General features: G+C 40.8%; 1 protein-coding gene across 1 annotated transcript in view; it reads left to right on the plus strand.

Annotated features, from left to right (window-relative positions):
- The window catches only part of LOC109418868 (uncharacterized), a 515,512-nt gene that overhangs the window by 163,310 nt on the left and 332,949 nt on the right, over window positions 1-19,253 (plus strand). The gene's annotated exons all lie outside the window — the stretch shown is intronic.

The following is a 19,253-nucleotide window of genomic DNA, read 5'->3' on the forward strand; positions in this document are numbered from 1 at the left end:
TCCTTCACAGGATTCTGGTAGAATCCTTCACAGGATTCTGGTAGAATCCTTCACAGGATTCTGGTAGAATCCTTCACAGGATTCTGGTAGAATCCTTCACAGGATTCTGGTAGAATCCTTCACAGGATTCTGGTAGAATCCTTCACAGGATTCTGGTAGAATCCTTCACAGGATTCTGGTAGAATCCTTCACAGGATTCTGGTAGAATCCTTCACAGGATTCTGGTAGAATCCTTCACAGGATTCTGGTAGAATCCTTCACAGGATTCTGGTAGAATCCTTCACAGGATTCTGGTAGAATCCTTCACAGGATTCTGGTAGAATCCTTCACAGGATTCTGGTAGAATCCTTCACAGGATTCTGGTAGAATCCTTCACAGGATTCTGGTAGAATCCTTCACAGGATTCTGGTAGAATCCTTCACAGGATTCTGGTAGAATCCTTCACAGGATTCTGGTAGAATCCTTCACAGGATTCTGGTAGAATCCTTCACAGGATTCTGGTAGAATCCTTCACAGGATTCTGGTAGAATCCTTCACAGGATTCTGGTAGAATCCTTCACAGGATTCTGGTAGAATCCTTCACAGGATTCTGGTAGAATCCTTCACAGGATTCTGGTAGCATCCTTCACAGGATTCTGGTAGAATCCTTCACAGGATTCTGGTAGAATCCTTCACAGGATTAAGGTAGCATCCTTTACAGGATTCTGGTGGAATCCTTTACAGGATTCTGGTGGAATCCTTCATAGGATTCTAGTAGAATCCTTCACAGGATTCTGGAAGAATCCTTCACAGGATTCTGGTAGAATCCTTCACAGGATTCTGGTAGAATCCTTCACAGGATTCTGGTAGAATCCTTCACAGGATTCTGGTAGAATCCTTCACAGGATTCTGGTAGAATCCTTCACAGGATTCTGGTAGAATCCTTCACAGGATTCTGGTAGAATCCTTCACAGGATTCTGGTAGAATCCTTCACAGGATTCTGGTAGAATCCTTCACAGGATTCTGGTAGAATCCTTCACAGGATTCTGGTAGAATCCTTCACAGGATTCTGGTGGAATCCTTTACAGGATTCTGGTGGAATCCTTTACAGGATTCTGGTGGAATCCTTCATAGGATTCTGGTAGAATCCTTCACAGGATTCTGGAAGAATCCTTCACAGGATTCTGGTAGAATCCTTCACAGGATTCTGGTAGAATCTTTCACAGGATTCTGGTAGAATCTTTCACAGGATTCTGGTAGAATCTTTCACAGGATTCTGGTAGAATCTTTCACAGGATTCTGGTAGAATCTTTCACAGGATTCTGGTAGAATCCTTCACAGGATTCTGGTACAATCTTTCACAGGATTCTGGTACAATCTTTCACAGGATTCTGGTAGAATCTTTCACAGGATTCTGGTAGAATCCTTTACAAGATTCTGGTAGAATCCTTTACAAGATTCTGGTAGAATCCTTTACAAGATTCTGGTAGAATCCTTTACAAGATTCTGGTAGAATCCTTTACAAGATTCTGGTAGAATCCTTTACAAGATTCTGGTAGAATCCTTTACAAGATTCTGGTAGAATCCTTTACAAGATTCTGGTAGAATCCTTTACAAGATTCTGGTAGAATCCTTTACAAGATTCTGGTAGAATCCTTTACAAGATTCTGGTAGAATCCTTTACAAGATTCTGGTAGAATCCTTTACAAGATTCTGGTAGAATCCTTTACAAGATTCTGGTAGAATCCTTTACAAGATTCTGGTAGAATCCTTTACAAGATTCTGGTAGAATCCTTTACAAGATTCTGGTAGAATCCTTTACAAGATTCTGGTAGAATCCTTTACAAGATTCTGGTAGAATCCTTTACAAGATTCTGGTAGAATCCTTTACAAGATTCTGGTAGAATCCTTTACAAGATTCTGGTAGAATCCTTTACAAGATTCTGGTAGAATCCTTAACAAGATTCTGGTAGAATCCTTTACAAGATTCTGGTAGAATCCTTCACAGGATTCTGGTAGAATCCTTCACAGGATTCTGGTAGAATCCTTCACAGGATTCTGGTAGAATCCTTCACAGGATTCTGGTAGAATCCTTCACAGGATTCTGGTAGAATCCTTCACAGGATTCTGGTAGAATCCTTCACAGGATTCTGGTAGAATCCTTCACAGGATTCTGGTAGAATCCTTCACAGGATTCTGGTAGAATCCTTCACAGGATTCTGGTAGAATCCTTCACAGGATTCTGGTAGAATCCTTCACAGGATTCTGGTAGAATCCTTCACAGGATTCTGGTAGAATCCTCCACGGGATTCTGGTAGAATCCTTCACAGGATTCTGGTAGAATCCTTCACAGGATTCTGGTAGAATCCTTCACAGGATTCTGGTAGAATCCTTCACAGGATTCTGGTAGAATCCTTCACAGGATTCTGGTAGAATCCTTCACAGGATTCTGGTAGAATCCTTCACAGGATTCTGGTAGAATCCTTCACAGGATTCTGGTAGAATCCTTCACAGGATTCTGGTAGAATCCTTCACAGGATTCTGGTAGAATCCTTCACAGGATTCTGGTAGAATCCTTCACAGGATTCTGGTAGAATCCTTCACAGGATTCTGGTAGAATCCTTCACAGGATTCTGGTAGAATCCTTCACAGGATTCTGGTAGAATCCTTCACAGGATTCTGGTAGAATCCTTCACAGGATTCTGGTAGAATCCTTCACAGGATTCTGGTAGAATCCTTCACAGGATTAAGGTAGAATCCTTCACTGGATTCTGGTAGAATCCTTCACAGGATTAAGGAAGAATCCTTTACAGGATTCTGGTGGAATCCTTTACAGGATTCTGGTGGAATCCTTCATAGGATTCTAGTAGAATCCTTCACAGGATTCTTGAAGAATCCTTCACAGGATTCTGGTAGAATCCTTCACAGGATTCTGGTAGAATCCTTCACAGGATTCTGGTAGAATCCTTCACAGGATTCTGGTAGAATCCTTCACAGGATTCTGGTAGAATCCTTCACAGGATTCTGGTAGAATCCTTCACAGGATTCTGGTAGAATCCTTCACAGGATTCTGGTAGAATCCTTCACAGGATTCTGGTAGAATCCTTCACAGGATTCTGGTAGAATCCTTCACAGGATTCTGGTAGAATCCTTCACAGGATTCTGGTAGAATCCTTCACAGGATTCTGGTAGAATCCTTTACAAGATTCTGGTAGAATCCTTTACAAGATTCTGGTAGAATCCTTCACAGGATTCTGGTAGAATCCTTCACAGGATTCTGGTAGAATCCTTCACAGGATTCTGGTAGAATCCTTCACAGGATTCTGGTAGAATCCTTCACAGGATTCTGGTAGAATCCTTCACAGGATTCTGGTAGAATCCTTCACAGGATTAAGGTAGAATCCTTCACAGGATTAAGGTAGAATCCTTCACAGGATTAAGGTAGAATCCTTTACAGGATTCTGGTGGAATCCTTTACAGGATTCTGGTGGAATCCTTCATAGGATTCTAGTAGAATCCTTCACAGGATTCTTGAAGAATCCTTCACAGGATTCTGGTAGAATCCTTCACAGGATTCTGGTAGAATCCTTCACAGGATTCTGGTAGAATCCTTCACAGGATTCTGGTAGAATCCTTCACAGGATTCTGGTAGAATCCTTCACAGGATTCTGGTAGAATCCTTCACAGGATTCTGGTAGAATCCTTCACAGGATTCTGGTAGAATCCTTTACAAGATTCTGGTAGAATCCTTCACAGGATTCTGGTAGAATCCTTCACAGGATTCTGGTAGAATCCTTCACAGGATTCTGGTAGAATCCTTCACAGGATTAAGGTAGAATCCTTCACTGGATTCTGGTAGAATCCTTCACAGGATTAAGGTAGAATCCTTTACAGGATTCTGGTGGAATCCTTTACAGGATTCTGGTGGAATCCTTCATAGGATTCTAGTAGAATCCTTCACAGGATTCTTGAAGAATCCTTCACAGGATTCTGGTAGAATCCTTCACAGGATTCTGGTAGAATCCTTCACAGGATTCTGGTAGAATCCTTCACAGGATTCTGGTAGAATCCTTCACAGGATTCTGGTAGAATCCTTCACAGGATTCTGGTAGAATCCTTCACAGGATTCTGGTAGAATCCTTCACAGGATTCTGGTAGAATCCTTCACAGGATTCTGGTAGAATCCTTCACAGGATTCTGGTAGAATCCTTCACAGGATTCTGGTAGAATCCTTTACAAGATTCTGGTAGAATCCTTCACAGGATTCTGGTAGAATCCTTCACAGGATTCTGGTAGAATCCTTCACAGGATTCTGGTAGAATCCTTCACAGGATTCTGGTAGAATCCTTCACAGGATTAAGGTAGAATCCTTCACTGGATTCTGGTAGAATCCTTCACAGGATTAAGGTAGAATCCTTTACAGGATTCTGGTGGAATCCTTTACTGGATTCTGGTGGAATCCTTCATAGGATTCTAGTAGAATCCTTCACAGGATTCTTGAAGAATCCTTCACAGGATTCTGGTAGAATCCTTCACAGGATTCTGGTAGAATCCTTCACAGGATTCTGGTAGAATCCTTCACAGGATTCTGGTAGAATCCTTCACAGGATTCTGGTAGAATCCTTCACAGGATTCTGGTAGAATCCTTCACAGGATTCTGGTAGAATCCTTCACAGGATTCTGGTAGAATCCTTCACAGGATTCTGGTAGAATCCTTCACAGGATTCTGGTAGAATCCTTTACAAGATTCTGGTAGAATCCTTCACAGGATTCTGGTAGAATCCTTCACAGGATTCTGGTAGAATCCTTCACAGGATTCTGGTAGAATCCTTCACAGGATTCTGGTAGAATCCTTCACAGGATTCTGGTAGAATCCTTCACAGGATTCTGGTAGAATCCTTCACAGGATTCTGGTAGAATCCTTCACAGGATTCTGGTAGAATCCTTCACAGGATTCTGGTAGAATCCTTCACAGGATTCTGGTAGAATCCTTCACAGGATTCTGGTAGAATCCTTCACAGGATTCTGGTAGAATCCTTCACTGGATTCTGGTAGAATCCTTCACAGGATTAAGGTAGAATCCTTTACAGGATTCTGGTGGAATCCCTTACAGGATTCTGGTGGAATCCTTCATAGGATTCTAGTAGAATCCTTCACAGGATTCTTGAAGAATCCTTCACAGGATTCTGGTAGAATCCTTCACAGGATTCTGGTAGAATCCTTCACAGGATTCTGGTAGAATCCTTCACAGGATTCTGGTAGAATCCTTCACAGGATTCTGGTAGAATCCTTCACAGGATTCTTATAGAATCCTTCACAGAATTATAGAAGAATTTTTCTCAGGATTGTGGAAGAATCCTTCTAAGGATTCTAGAAGATTTCTTCTAAGAATTCACTGTCACCTCTTAGAAAGATTACCTCTAGCTACGTCCATGACAAACAGACACTTGATATAGTGAACTCTCCATTTCTACCACCAAGGTGTGCTTTTCTTTGATGTTTCCTTTTCAACGCTCTGCACCAAACCACTTCCAGAACCCACATTTTCATTGCCTCCGTCGAATTTCCGCAATTTCCTTCCTGAAGTCGTAATGAAGTCGAAACAAAGTTGCAAAGTTTTCTTCTTGCATTCGTATCATTATTCCACTCTAGGTGAAAACTCCCAGAAGAAGGTATCTTTACCAGATATGTACATTTGAGTGAACGCCAACCCAACACACAAACAGATTTGATAATTATCTTTATGTTTTAAGCGTTAAGTTTTAAACAGATAGATTCCATCAACTGGCGCTGGTTACTTTTCCTAACAAGCTCTTTAACCATCGTTTCATCTCGTCCCATCAACCCATCAAATTATAAATATAGACAAAACTTTTCCCACCAAAGTAAGAGACTTCAAAGTCCGTCCAGCCATCCGTAGTTCCGTTTGGTCGACCTTGACTTGCTAGCCCAATCCCAATCCAATTGGTGGACTGGCCAACACAAAACATGCGGATCGGTCCGGTTGGACTCTGGGTCAAAACTTTTCCCAGTCAGTCAGTGACGGCAACATTACCCAGATTTGGCTCGGACGGGGGACCGGACCCGACCCGACGCCCAACTAAACGGCAACAACCCGAGCTCAGTTCAAGACGACTTCGGCGAATGATGGATTATTCAGCATATTATGGAGGAGCATAATTTACATAAAAAATCAATTATAAACTTTGCCCGCTGCCTTTGGGAGCGTTCCGAATTTGGTGGCTTCGTTTTGAGACGTCTCGTCTGAGAAGGGATTCTGCGAAATTTGTGAACTAGGTTGGAAGCGAAGCGAATTGGACTGTAATGCGGACAGACGGTCGGACGGATGATGATGGGCGCGAGATTCGTTTCCTCTCTTGGAAAATGTGGGAAACTTTTGACTTACCTTTACCGGTGGGGGAATATTAGAATTCGTTTTGAGCAGGGACCGTCGGTTGGGCTTGAGTCTTTTTGGTCAGATTTGAAATGGGGATGGGAAGTTCCTTGGTTTGTTTTTTGTATCGGCCTTAGTGAGTACGAAACATGACGTCACAATGACCACCTTGAAAATATGAGGTACATGGATCTTGGAAACTTCTACTTCTTCTTCTTGGTGTAAAGCCCTTACTTACACAAAGCATGTTTCTCAGCTTAGTGTTCTATGAGAGCTTCCACAGTTATTAACTGAGAGCTCCCTCTGCCAATGACCATTTTTCATATGGAGACTACCCGTCATAAGTATAGAAGACTCACAAAAAGATTTGCAACAATATTGCATCACATCCCACGTAAAAATGAATGCTGAACAGTGATAGTATTAGCTGTACAAAAGCTGGTTAATGGTGTCAATAGCTAAACACAATGACAGCTGAATATTAGTCTGAAGTATGGCTTGTTCAACCTCTTTAATCAGCAATACATAGATGGTTGAATATCAAGTTGAATAGAATATTATTTATCTGGGTAACCAGCTTTAAAACATACACCAACCAGCATGAATTAATCATCTGTTGTTGAACCTTAAATTAAATAATTTTTGAAAGCTTGACCCAAGCATGTTTTCGAGAAATCCACATCGCTTCTTCAGCCTCAATACTGACTTAGTTCAACTTATATTCTTGACTACCCAAGTAACACAACATGTTCTATACGAATTATTTCGACTCCAATATGACCAGTTACTGTGTTTTGGTTCATAACAATAAAACCGTTTTTCAGACAGATATATGACCGAAAAAGCGCAGAAGGTGGAGCTTCGGCAACATATTTGAGATGTTATAATCATGTTCTATATGAATCAAAGCATACTTAATACTGAGAAACATTATGTTTTGACATAATTCTGACAACTTTCAATAAACAAACTACACGTCTTTTTTTTTCTAATTAAGGAAGAAAATTCAGTTTCTTTTCTAAAGCGTAATCAATGTTTGTTGCAAAACCGTATCCAATTATGTTTCAAAATGTCAAAAAAAAACTATTCAAGTGCAAAATATGGCTTGCGATATTATTTCAGCTAAACTACTTCAATTTAAAATTGGCTTTCTATGACCAGAAATTGTGGTGCGAGTCATTTTTTCTGGTAAAATGGGCATTTGTACTTCGATAAATTTAATGCGCCTTATATCTTTGAAGGATAATAAAATAAAACAAATTAAAACCATTGTTTTACTTGACCATGTGTAACCTTAAGTGCTTTGTTTTCCTAAATAATATTCCTAATTCCTGCAAAAAAATCATACATCATGGATAAAAATGGTATATTTGACTGGATATTTTTTAAATACTAAAAGTATTAATGGAAAAATAAATGGCATACTTGGACACGGCATGCTAAATGATTCGAGATATGATTAGAAATTAGCTTAATGCTTACCAATCTGGAAAATTTGTAAATGTAAATTGAGAATATTCATTTAACAATGTCATACATATAGCCATCACAATTTATATGGATACGAACGAAGAAATTTTAAAGTGACATACAAATGCAAAATTGACATTGGCAGAAGAAGCTCTAAATAAATAACTGTGGAAGTGTTCGTAGACTAACACTAAGCTGAGAAGCAGGCTTTGGTCCAGTGTTGATAACGTCAGAAGAAGAAGAAAATGTATTTCACATTTTTGGACTGATTTTATAAACGAAAATTTTACAGGAGGTACCTCGTGAAAATCAATATCATTATCAACATTGTTATTGTCGGTTCGTAAAATGGGTAATATTTCATAAAAAATGCGGTGAAAGTCGATAGGAACTTCCATCTAGAAAAATGGTACACTACTAGTTTTTCCAGGATGAAAAAAATGATGTATGCCGCCGAGCCAATTGAAATTTTAATAATTAATACAATCAAAATTGTAGAGCATTGGCACGGTAAAAGAAAATTGTTTATTCTTAATTTAATACATATTGAACATCATATCGACATTTTTATGATCGGTAGTGTATAGCCTAGTTAAAAAAATGACTTTAGTTTATGTTACATATGTTTGTTTACTTATTGAAAAAACATCAATATGACTTAATGTAAACAAACAAAACATATTATGTTTAACAAAAACTTCATCGAAAACAAGTATTGAAAGACAGACTGAAAATGTTTTCATATATGACTTATGAAACATACTGAACATGTCATCATGTTACACATGTTTGCACACATACTGCAGAAACCCTCAATATGACTTCATAAGAACAAATGAAACATATTATGTTTCGATAGAACTTAACCAAAACAAGTATTGGAAGACTGAAAATATTACTCTAATACGACTTATCAAACATATTGAGTCTGTTGAGCTGTAGAGGGGCTTTCATTTGTTTATCGTGTGGTAGGCATGAAGAAATTCAAGGAAGTTTCCTTTGCGATGTACGTCACTATTGACCCCATTCATCTTATTCAAGCAAACTTATACCATTATTATAAATAGCAAAACAAATCCTCCTGATAGTGCTACGGGTTGACGTAAATGGTCTGAAGTGGTCTTTAAAGAAACTCTTACAGGAAGACTCAAGCCATTTTATGTCGTAAAATATAAATGTGAGCTGCAAAATATTGTGATAGTTTCTATATTTATCACAATAATCGGGTAAGTTGGACGGCAGTAGTATAGAGAAGAATCTATTGAAAGTTCGCTATTGAAAGTTCGTGTGCAATACAGGAAATATGTTGTAATGTAAAACCCAATAAATTGGAGTGTTGTAATGTATGTGCATTTATTAGCGAAACATTAAGGTGAAGATATGACGAAGCCACAGCTCTAATTTTCATGAGCACAAATCTGAAGAACCGAAAGTCCCTACCGAGAATATGTTTGATGAACATATTAAGACAAATAAAAAACTTAATCAGACTTGTCATATTTCGGCAAAATAAACGTTATTAGAACATATCCAACAAAATTGATAACAACATGTCAGATTTGTTTGAAAAGACAAAATATTCACTCAAATACGACTTTTTAATAAGAGTCCATTAAAGACTAGTTTTTGAAATCATGAATATGACTTATACACGACAACATTTGTATTGAAAAACTTTGAAACAACTGTTATAGGACAAAATGATTAGTTTAAGACTTCTGATTATGTTTTCGGTGTTACTTGGGTATTCGGACACAACAAGTAATGCTCTTGTTTTCGAGGATATGTATACAACTGTTTGTGGTGTAGATGCTAAGGTGTGTGACTTTGAATCAGGAGATCCAAGTTCAATTCCCAGTTTTCCCACAGATTAATTTATACATTCCGAAACATCTCTTCTGGAAATAGATGCAGCTAATGGCAGAAATAGGCTCACGAAAGAGTTTTTATTTTATTTTTACACTGATAAAGCGCATATTAAGTCTTGAATCAAGCTTCCAATGAACCTCAAATCAGCTAGAGGTTGAATAAAATCACCAAAATTAGATGTTTAGGAGCTGAATAAAGGATTACATCTCTTGTGCTCAGCTTTTGTTTTTGGCTGATTTAAAATAGTTGGAGAAACGTTTGTACAGCATCAAATTGTTACCTGGGATTGACTCACCTCGATATCTCCATAACCCGAAATTTTACAAAGACGCTATCTTCAGCAACATTTTTCAGAACAACAACTTTTCTGAAGGCGGCATTTTTACCGATGTTCTGGTTTTAGAAATATCGAGGTGAGTGGTGATACCATATTGACGTTTGTATGAATTTCTAGACTCTAGTGCAATTTCGTTTTAGTGAGATACAATATGCACACTCACTAATATTAGTAGCATATGCATCTAAATACTTGACATTTTACCAATACCGAGATCAAAACAAGGGAGACGAGCTCACATACGACCTGCACCGAATCTTGTTTTTTTTCGGACAGATTTCGTGTAAGGAATAGTTTTTTCCCCGGATGCGCAGACCCGGTTGTGAGATGCAGTAACGAATAGTGTGCATGTGTTGTGTTTTTGGTCCGGTCTCCACCGAGTGGATTGCAGTAGGGGAGCTGATAGGTTCGGGATTGGGCTAAGGAGTCGTTCAACCCGTAGGGATACGTCAGACTGGTGATTGGGTCGGCAGGGTGGTAGTGGAGTTGGGAGCGACAGGTGTGATGACTGGGCGGTGCAAGGAGGGTATCTGAGAGTACTTTGGAGATCAGTTTTTACCCGTGTTGTCCCTCCTAGTTCGACGAGTCAACCTGAAGTCACTGTTTCATCCCTGACGTGCCCTGCCCGTACCCTCAGTGTTTCTGCACCTTAATCGTAGCTTTCTAACTGTGACCGGAGGTTCAAGGAGCACAACATGTAGTACACACTGTCCACCTCAATAAAACACTTTCACTCATTATACCCAGATGGGTTCCGACCTAGGCTTCGATTTCATGAATCTCCACATTGTTTCTGAAATCTCCAGATTCGTCTGACTGGTTCTCCAGATATTTTCTAGAGCTTTGAATTCACTTAAATCTAATCCCAGAATCTCCCATACCTGAAAACATTAGCTTTATTCCGTATATCTTCGTCGGTTGTACTGAATATTTCACTATACTGTGTCGAACAATCAAAATAATAACAATGAGGAAAAAAGTTGTTGTCGGGATAGCCGTGAGAAAGCATAGGTGTTCAGTGAGGTGTGCAAATAGTCACTGTGCAATAATTTTTTGCACAATAGTCTAATAAGCTGTAAAGTAGTCAATATTGTTGGGCAAAAGGTTATTGCAACCATAACAAATTGCAAATGTTCCATAGAAAATCAAAAAGCGCTCCATAAAGAATGAACATATGTTCCATGAAAATGTGCAATGTTACCCATAAATCATTGAAAACGCTCCAAACTTTATAAAAAATGTACCGGTAAAACATAAAATTTTCTCATTAAAAGTGAAATTTTGCACCAATAAATAATACTGAAATGCTCCATAATAAAATACAAATGCTCCATAGAAAAATGCAAACGCTCCATAAAAAATCAAACTGTACCCATAGAAAATTGAATATTGCTCCATAGAAAAATTAAATTGCACCATAAAAAATTGAAATTGCACCATAGAAAATGAACAAATGCAACATAAGTATTATCAAATTGCACCACATAAAATACACTTTGCTCCATAAAAAATTGAAAATTCTCCATAACTTTAAGCATTTGCACCACTGAAGCAGTGCAATGTATAGCAATTCAGCCCTGTCGAATTCAATTATGAGAATATACTATCTATGGATGATTTTCAATTTTTCATGGAGCAATTCATATTTTCTATGGTGCAGTTTGATAATACTTATGGAGCATTCATCTATTTTCTATGGTGCAATTTCTATTTTTTATGGTGCAATTTAATTTTTCTATGGAGCAATATTCAATTTTTTATGGGTACAATTTTAATTTTTTATGGAGCATTTGCATTTTTCTATGGAGCATTTGTATTTTGTTATGGAGCATTTAACTATTATTTATTGGTGCAAAATTTCACTTTTAATGAGAATTTTTTTTTTGTTTTACCGGTACATTTTTTATAAAGTATGGAACGTTTTCAATTATGTATGGGTAACATTGCACATTTTCATGGAACATATGTTGATTCTTTATGGAGCGCTTCTTGATTTTGTATGGAGCGTTTCTATTTGTTTATGGGTGCATTAAATAGGCTGCCATATTGTTGCAATACTTTTTGCGAGTCTATACTAATGACGCGTGGCAGCCACGAGGACATTTTATGCCCAAGGAAGTTGCTGTTTTACAAAAAGGATGCTAGACTGTTGGGAATAAAAAGCATCACACTCTGCATGCGCATGCGGACTGCCTATGATCGTATAACTGTACCATATGAATCGGAAATCCAGCAAGTATGGGACTTTGATGCGATTATTGGCAGCAAAATACCCACACCTTCTCAGCTCTGGCTATAGAGGTCCTATGAATATCTTAAGGGACTGTTCAAGGACTTCCTAGAGCTCTTATTATGAAACTCTTTCCACAAATTTCATTTGTGCACTGCTGCTCATTGCCGGTTGGTACTGTTTCCGAAAACTTACTTGAGCATTAATGATCGAGTCTACTTGCATAACTTGTGTGTTTGAATGAAATGCATGCTTGCACAACCTCATGAAACTATGTGCTATCAAGTGATGAATCCAATATTTGTTTAAGAATCGGCAATAGCTCTCTTGGGTGTTGGTCATCGGTTGTTAAAGCGTTATCAGTTTGGAACGAAGAAATTTAGTTGTTTCAGTAGGGTTTCTGAATGTTAGTACAAGTGTTATACTATCTTGAAATAAATGAAATGAAATGAAAACGTTTGGAATCTCTTCTGGAACCGCCTTGAAACGCTTTGTGGAACATTTTGAAACTCCTCTGAAATTCCCTGAAGCTCACCTGAGAGCAGTGATCCAAAATGTATTTTCATAAACTGTAGGCCCCACTTAAGCCCCCTCGAAATCTCCTGAAACGGCCCTAAGACCCTCCGCAATTCCCCAATGTGCCGCTAAGGCCAACTGGAAATCCTCTGAAACTTCCTGAAATGCCTTAAGAAAATCATGAGACACATGAGGACTTCGTAAGCCCCTGAAAACACCCCGGTGGCGTCTATGAAACCCGCTGAAAATCTTCTGCTCGGTGGATAGGTATGCGGAGTGTAAGAGTAAACATAAAAACAAATTCGCTGTCACTTGTAGTTAGTGGGCACAAACGCGAGTGTGTTGTGGATTTGCATCTAAGCCGAAAGAGAGATGGGTTTGTGGAAAAGGAATGTTCACGGTATGGCTTCGGAGTCAGTTCGGCTATCTATTCCGCAGAATCATTACCTGTTTGGTGGCTTAGGTGGCTAAAACGCGTCGGAGTCGTGGGTTCGCATCCCACCAGAATGTGATTTTTTTTTGTTCACAAATTTCATCTCTCAATTTGTCAATTAGCAACATTTCGTGCTTTCTAATTTCAAGTTTTTCCAGTATACCTCTGGAGCCCCCTTGGAACACTTGTAACGTATCTGAGACCCTTTGGAACCTCTTAAAATACCCCTGTAACGACTCCAGAACCCCCAAGGGAATCCACTGAAACTTCTTGAAATATATCCGAAACTCCCCTTCAACCTCTTTGGACTCCCTGCAACGCACTTGATACTTCAAAACCCCCGAAAGCACTCCTATAACGCCTCCAGTACACCCTAAAAAACCCTCTGAAACCCTCTGAAACCCCCTCGCACCAGGCAGTTTGTTTTTGTCAATTAGCAACATTTCGTGCCTTCTAATTACAAGTCTTTCCAGTATGTTTCAGACATTCCAGCAAATCTGGTAAAATGCCAGTAAAATGGGCAATATGTATCATTGTACTCTTGCTTGCGTCACTTGGTGCAGTTCGGTCGTCCGAGCGTCCGACCGTGCCGAGCTCTCGACGCTTACTAATTAGACACCAGCTAAAACAAACTGCCTGGTGGTTAGGTATGCGGAGTGCGAGAGTAAGTCTCGGCTTCATATAAATAATTCGCTCGCACTTGTAGTTAGTGGGCACAAACAGGAGTGTGTTGTGGATTGGCATCTAAGCCGAAAAGAGAGATGAGTTTGTGAAATAGGAGTGTTCACGGTGTGGCTTCGGAGTCAGTTTGGCTTTCTATTCCGCAGAACCATTACCTGTTCTGTGGCTTAGTTGGTTAAAGCGCCGGCCTAGCGAATACGGAGTCGTGGGTTCGAATCCCACCAGAACGCGATTTTTTCACAAATTTCATCTCTCAATTTGCCAATTAGCAACATTTCGTGCCTTCTAATTACAAGTTTTTCCAGTATGTTTCAAAAAGTTACAAGGTTTCAGAAGATATTCAAAACTGTTTGAAGTGTTGGAAGCCTGTGGCGTTTTAAACGTATAATAGGGTGTTTCAAATGGATTCAAGGTGCTCCAAGGCCAAACCTGAAACGACCCCGAGACTTCCCCTGAGTCCCTCTGAAAACTTTTTGAGTTATCTAAACTGCCCCAAAGTCCCTATGAAGCTTTCTGTTACTATCATAGGCCACTGAAATCCGTAGAGGCCCCTGAAATCACCTTGAACGCCCTTGAAAATCCTCTAAATCTCCCTGAGACTCTATTAAGTGCTCCTGAAACCCCCTGAAATGTCTCTGGAACTACCAGAAGCAACCTTTAACGTATCAGAAACCACCTGAAAGTTCCAGAATCACCCCAGAAAGTTCCTCTTAAAAACTCTTAAATGCCTTGAAACGCTTCTGCTTCTTCTTTTTGGCTCTACGTCCCCAGTGGGACTTGGCCTACCTCTCTTCAACTTAGTGTTCTTTGAGCACTTCCACAGTTATTAAATTGAAGGGCTTCCTTTGCCTGCCATTGCATGAATTTGTATATTGTTAGGCAAGAATAATGACACACTATGCCCAGGGAGTCGAGAAATTCCTTGGGAACCCCCAAAATCCCTTTGAGGTTCCGCTGGTTTTTTTTTTGAGCCTCGTGGAACACTCATAACACTATTGTTACATCAAAAAGATTGAGCTTTACTCAAGCCCCCTTTTCTTCAAAAATGATTTTTATTTTCACTTTATTTTCTCATGCATGTGAGGCAACTTTCAGGTGGCGGCGGTGCTTGGAAGGCCAGGAGGTTGTTAATACGGAATATAAAAAGGCAGTAATGCCAGCTTTAGTAGGTAAAGGTAGGCCATGACTTAGGGCATAGAAATGATTTGATGTTAGACTGGCCCATAATGTAATAAACTCTTGTAGCAGAAATACGTTGGCTTATTTCTTCTACAATTCTTCTGACCCCGAAGATTGCAGCTTGAAAAGACGATTCTGCTTGACTGGGATTAAGAACTTTGTGGGGTTTTTCGTCACCGTTGAATTTTATGTTTCGAGATTTGTTGATTTTTTTCGGTGAAATACCGAAAAAAATCAACAAATCTCGAAACATGGGATTAAGAACGTCTTCAAAGTCTCCACTTCCGTCTCCAATGCGATTCAACACCGATCCGGAAGTTGGTTGGACAGCGGGAGCAGCAGCATTCATTGCGCTTGACGCGGGATACCTGCAGCAACTGATCCGCAATTTTGCAGTGAACGTCTTCCGATTTCGTAACCACAAACCGAACTTGAACCGGAAACCGATTGACCAACATTTTCATCTGCTGTTTTTCCATTTTCTACTACATTCTTGTTTGGCAGCTATATTATCGCTCAAATTAGCAATAAATTTGATCAAAAACGCCTAACACTTTGTATGGGTGAAGCAATAAAAAATCAGGTTTTTGTTGAATAACTGGAAATTCTATGGATATTTTTCAATAGTTTTTTGTGCAGATGATAAAAAGAAGGAACATCTCTCTGTTGGTAAAGACTTTGAATGTTTTTAAATATTTTATCTGTGAGATATTGGCTATTGCTAGTTTTTGCCGTTTCAGTGCGCGTTAATTTTTTAGTCATTCTTGTTTTGCGACGTCCGGTTTTCCTGTGCTCCAGAATTTGTTCCAGCTCAGCGATTGATTTCTGACTTCGAAGAACCATGGTGTATCTCACTTCTGAATTGTAGAAGCAATAAGCCAACGTGTTTCTGCTTCAAGTGCTGCATTCGTCAAACTATTTCTATGCCCTAAGTCACGGTCTACCTTTACCTACTACACCAGCAGAGTCGGACCCTGGCCAGGCGTCCCGGAAAACTGGGAAGGGTGGGCCTGAAAAGGTCGACCCGTCCCGGATCAAAAGGAGCAGGGGTCGGGACAATGTGTAGGTCCTCAGTCACGACAGGTTAGGGCGGTCAAAGGGTGAATGCCCCTTGGACCCAAGTGGACAAGAAGAACAAAGGGTTCGACGTACTCGTACCGACAAAAACTACCAAAACATGTTCGGCGGAAGAGGTGAGGGTGTCGAAGTGAGGTTTCTCAGCACGGAAGATTAAAAACCTGGACGAGATCATGGACGCGGACGAGCTTGTCAAGACACTGTGGCAACAGTGAGGGGTGCAGGTGGCCACCGCAGCCGTTTGGCTACGGAAAGGCCCGACAGGGACATAGGTGAACTTGACTCAGGTACCTGTGGCTGACGCTAACAAGTCCGTGGTGATAAGCAAGTTTAAGGTTATCTGATCGCTATGACCGCTATGCATACACGGACCACCGGGACGCAAGTCATGAAGCTGTAAAGGCCCTGTCAGGAACAAGCCTTGTAGGCGATTTAGCAAGCACCCGATGGGAGACACAGGTTACCCGGCCTTCAAAAGATCCACAGCTGACAATTCACAGTACAGGTACCGCAGCTGAGCCTGAACCACTGTGTAGGGAACGGCTATCGCCAGCATAGTGGATCCATACCGAGTACCCACCGGGAGCTGAAAATTGATCGCCGATGGGTCCGAAAAAGGGCGGTGATATGGACAACGGGTAAATACCCCATCCAGGTGTAGAAATTACAGGGCTACGTGGTCGTCGAAACGGGGTCTTCTTCTGTAGTCTTCTTCTGCTGAACCCCCGCGGTGGTCGATCGAATAGTTCACGCATATGCTGGACTGTATGACGACCGTACTGACTGGGTGAAGGCTGGTTGTAATAGTGGGTGACGCCCACTTTGCAATGCGACCGAGGTAAGGACAAGCAAAAAGACTTGCTATAAGAGTCTCTGTCAGAAAGCCAACACGAGCCAGTGTTGTTTACAGGATCGTAATGGCTAAAATAAGATGTGTAATGTCTCCTACCGCGCAGTCTCTGGAGATGCTGAAGAGGAGCATCGGGGGGCTCTATCCACGTCATGATCCGAGAGCCTGGCTTCCTTGTGTAGGACCGCTGGGGACTGGAGCTGGTGATGCAATGAGGCTTATCGACGCGGAACTTGCAGGATTTGCAAAATCCTTTAGCGTGGGTAAGGCTGGAGTTCCGAAGCTGGCCTTAATAATATATATTGTAGAGGCTCCTGTGATACTTGAATTTGCTACGAAGAAATGTCTGGACGAAGGAGTCCTCCCAGAGGTCTGGAAGCAGCAGAAATCAAAGGCCTGGTACTATTGCTAAAGGCAGGGAAACCGCACGGATACCAGTCGGTATCGGCATATAGACCAATACGCTTGCTCGACAAGACATGGAAGGTGCTCGAGAAGAACATCTTCAACAGACTATTAATGTGCCTCAAGAGAGTGTCTGTTTAAGCTTCCGGAAGGGGAGGTCGACCCTAGATGCTCTCTTGTCCGTTACATGTGTAAGGTATCCCAAGACGTAGGAGCGTATTGGCAATAGCCGCCCTACTGGCAGAATTTAAAGCGTTGATATTGCACAGTAGCAAATTTCGTTTCTATACTTGTCACATGTGGTGAGCACACGACTCCGGACAATCTTCTCCAGAGGATTGTAAAGATGAGCTTGACTGGAACGTCGTTATATCGGCTTTCGCCGACTTTATTAACTACAGAAAAGAAGGCTCGTGAACTCGAGTAGTGGCTGGTTGCGGTGCTAATCAAGAGGTGGTCAAAGGCTTGGTTACGCAGGATCGGCTACGTAGGTCATACCCTGCCGTCAAACTCGCTGTCATGGTGCTGACCCTTGCAAGGCCTGGAACGGGTGAAGAAGCCTTGTCGATAAATCATTCTATGTGCTAGCTGATAGGGCCAAATCACAGTATCAACGATAATTACGCGGTATCAGTTTTTAATACCTGTTGTGCAGCTGGAATTAGGTGTGGTGTCGACCCTACCCGCCAACCGAGGACAAAGGGAATGGAGAGGCCTTCCGGGAAGCTGGCAATGTTGCAAGGGTAGGTAACTAACCTCGAGAGTTTTATGTGGTCCCGGACACGTGTAAGGCTTGGTTGCAATGGAATTGGTTAACTGGGTCGTGGATGTAGTCCTACCTACTTTGTTGGCTGTTGGAGGTGATCCTCAAACGCACAGTACCTGAACCTCCCGCTCTGGTCTGTTCAGGTCTGTTGAGCAGGTTATCCCTAAAAATGTTTTACAAAGTAATGTCCGCCTAGTAATCCTAAATTTTTGTTCCTGTTTTTTTATCACACCTTATTATTCTCCAAAAGCTCCATCCCGCGAGTTAATCAACCATGAGGTAAACTTATACAGCCATCGTTGCTGTTCCATAGTGGGGTATTCTGCAGCCTTTGTCAATTCGGCAAAAGTATCATGAAGCAAAAATATTTATTTTTTGTTAACACTTTGAATGCCTCCAGACCCTCTTCTCTATTATTAAAAATGTTAAAAAATGGCATCTTACATTATTTCCTAAACACGATAATCTAGAGAAGCATGGGAAAATTAAATCTGTGCTCCTATAAAATTCTCCTAGACAGAAATCCAACTCAGCAATGCCCTGACAGTAACTCTTTAAGCCGAGGCATTAAAAATCAGTGTCCTGATCTACTTCCATTCCGGTAGTGAGTGGCACTCACTTAGTCTTGTTTGCTCCATTAGAGGAGCCTAATTGACAAAATTCCACTTCCAACTTCCATCGATTTTGACTGTAAGCCTGGTAGCCGACCCAACTGACCCCAACTCGATCATTAATCATCCTATTTGTTCTCCAGTTTCCGTCCTAGTACTGTCATGCTCGTTTGATCCGATTCCTCCACTCCCCCCACCCCACCCCGAAAATTGCGAATTTGTCTGCCTACGTTCCGTTTCGCCTTCGTCGTTCGGTTACGTCGTCGTCCCGCAATGGTGATTGGAAAATATCGTCCAGTTCGATATGGATATCGATTGGCAAATATGGGTATTTGGGAAGTAACGGCTCCAGCTGCGTTGGGATTCGGAAAAATCAGAAGATAAGAATGATACAATTGGCGATGACGAGCAGTAAGAGCAGCTCAGCTCTTGTTTACCATCATCATCAAACCCAG

This window comes from Aedes albopictus, chromosome 2 (assembly GCF_035046485.1).
Source record: "Aedes albopictus strain Foshan chromosome 2, AalbF5, whole genome shotgun sequence".
Lineage (NCBI taxonomy): Eukaryota > Metazoa > Arthropoda > Insecta > Diptera > Culicidae > Aedes > Aedes albopictus.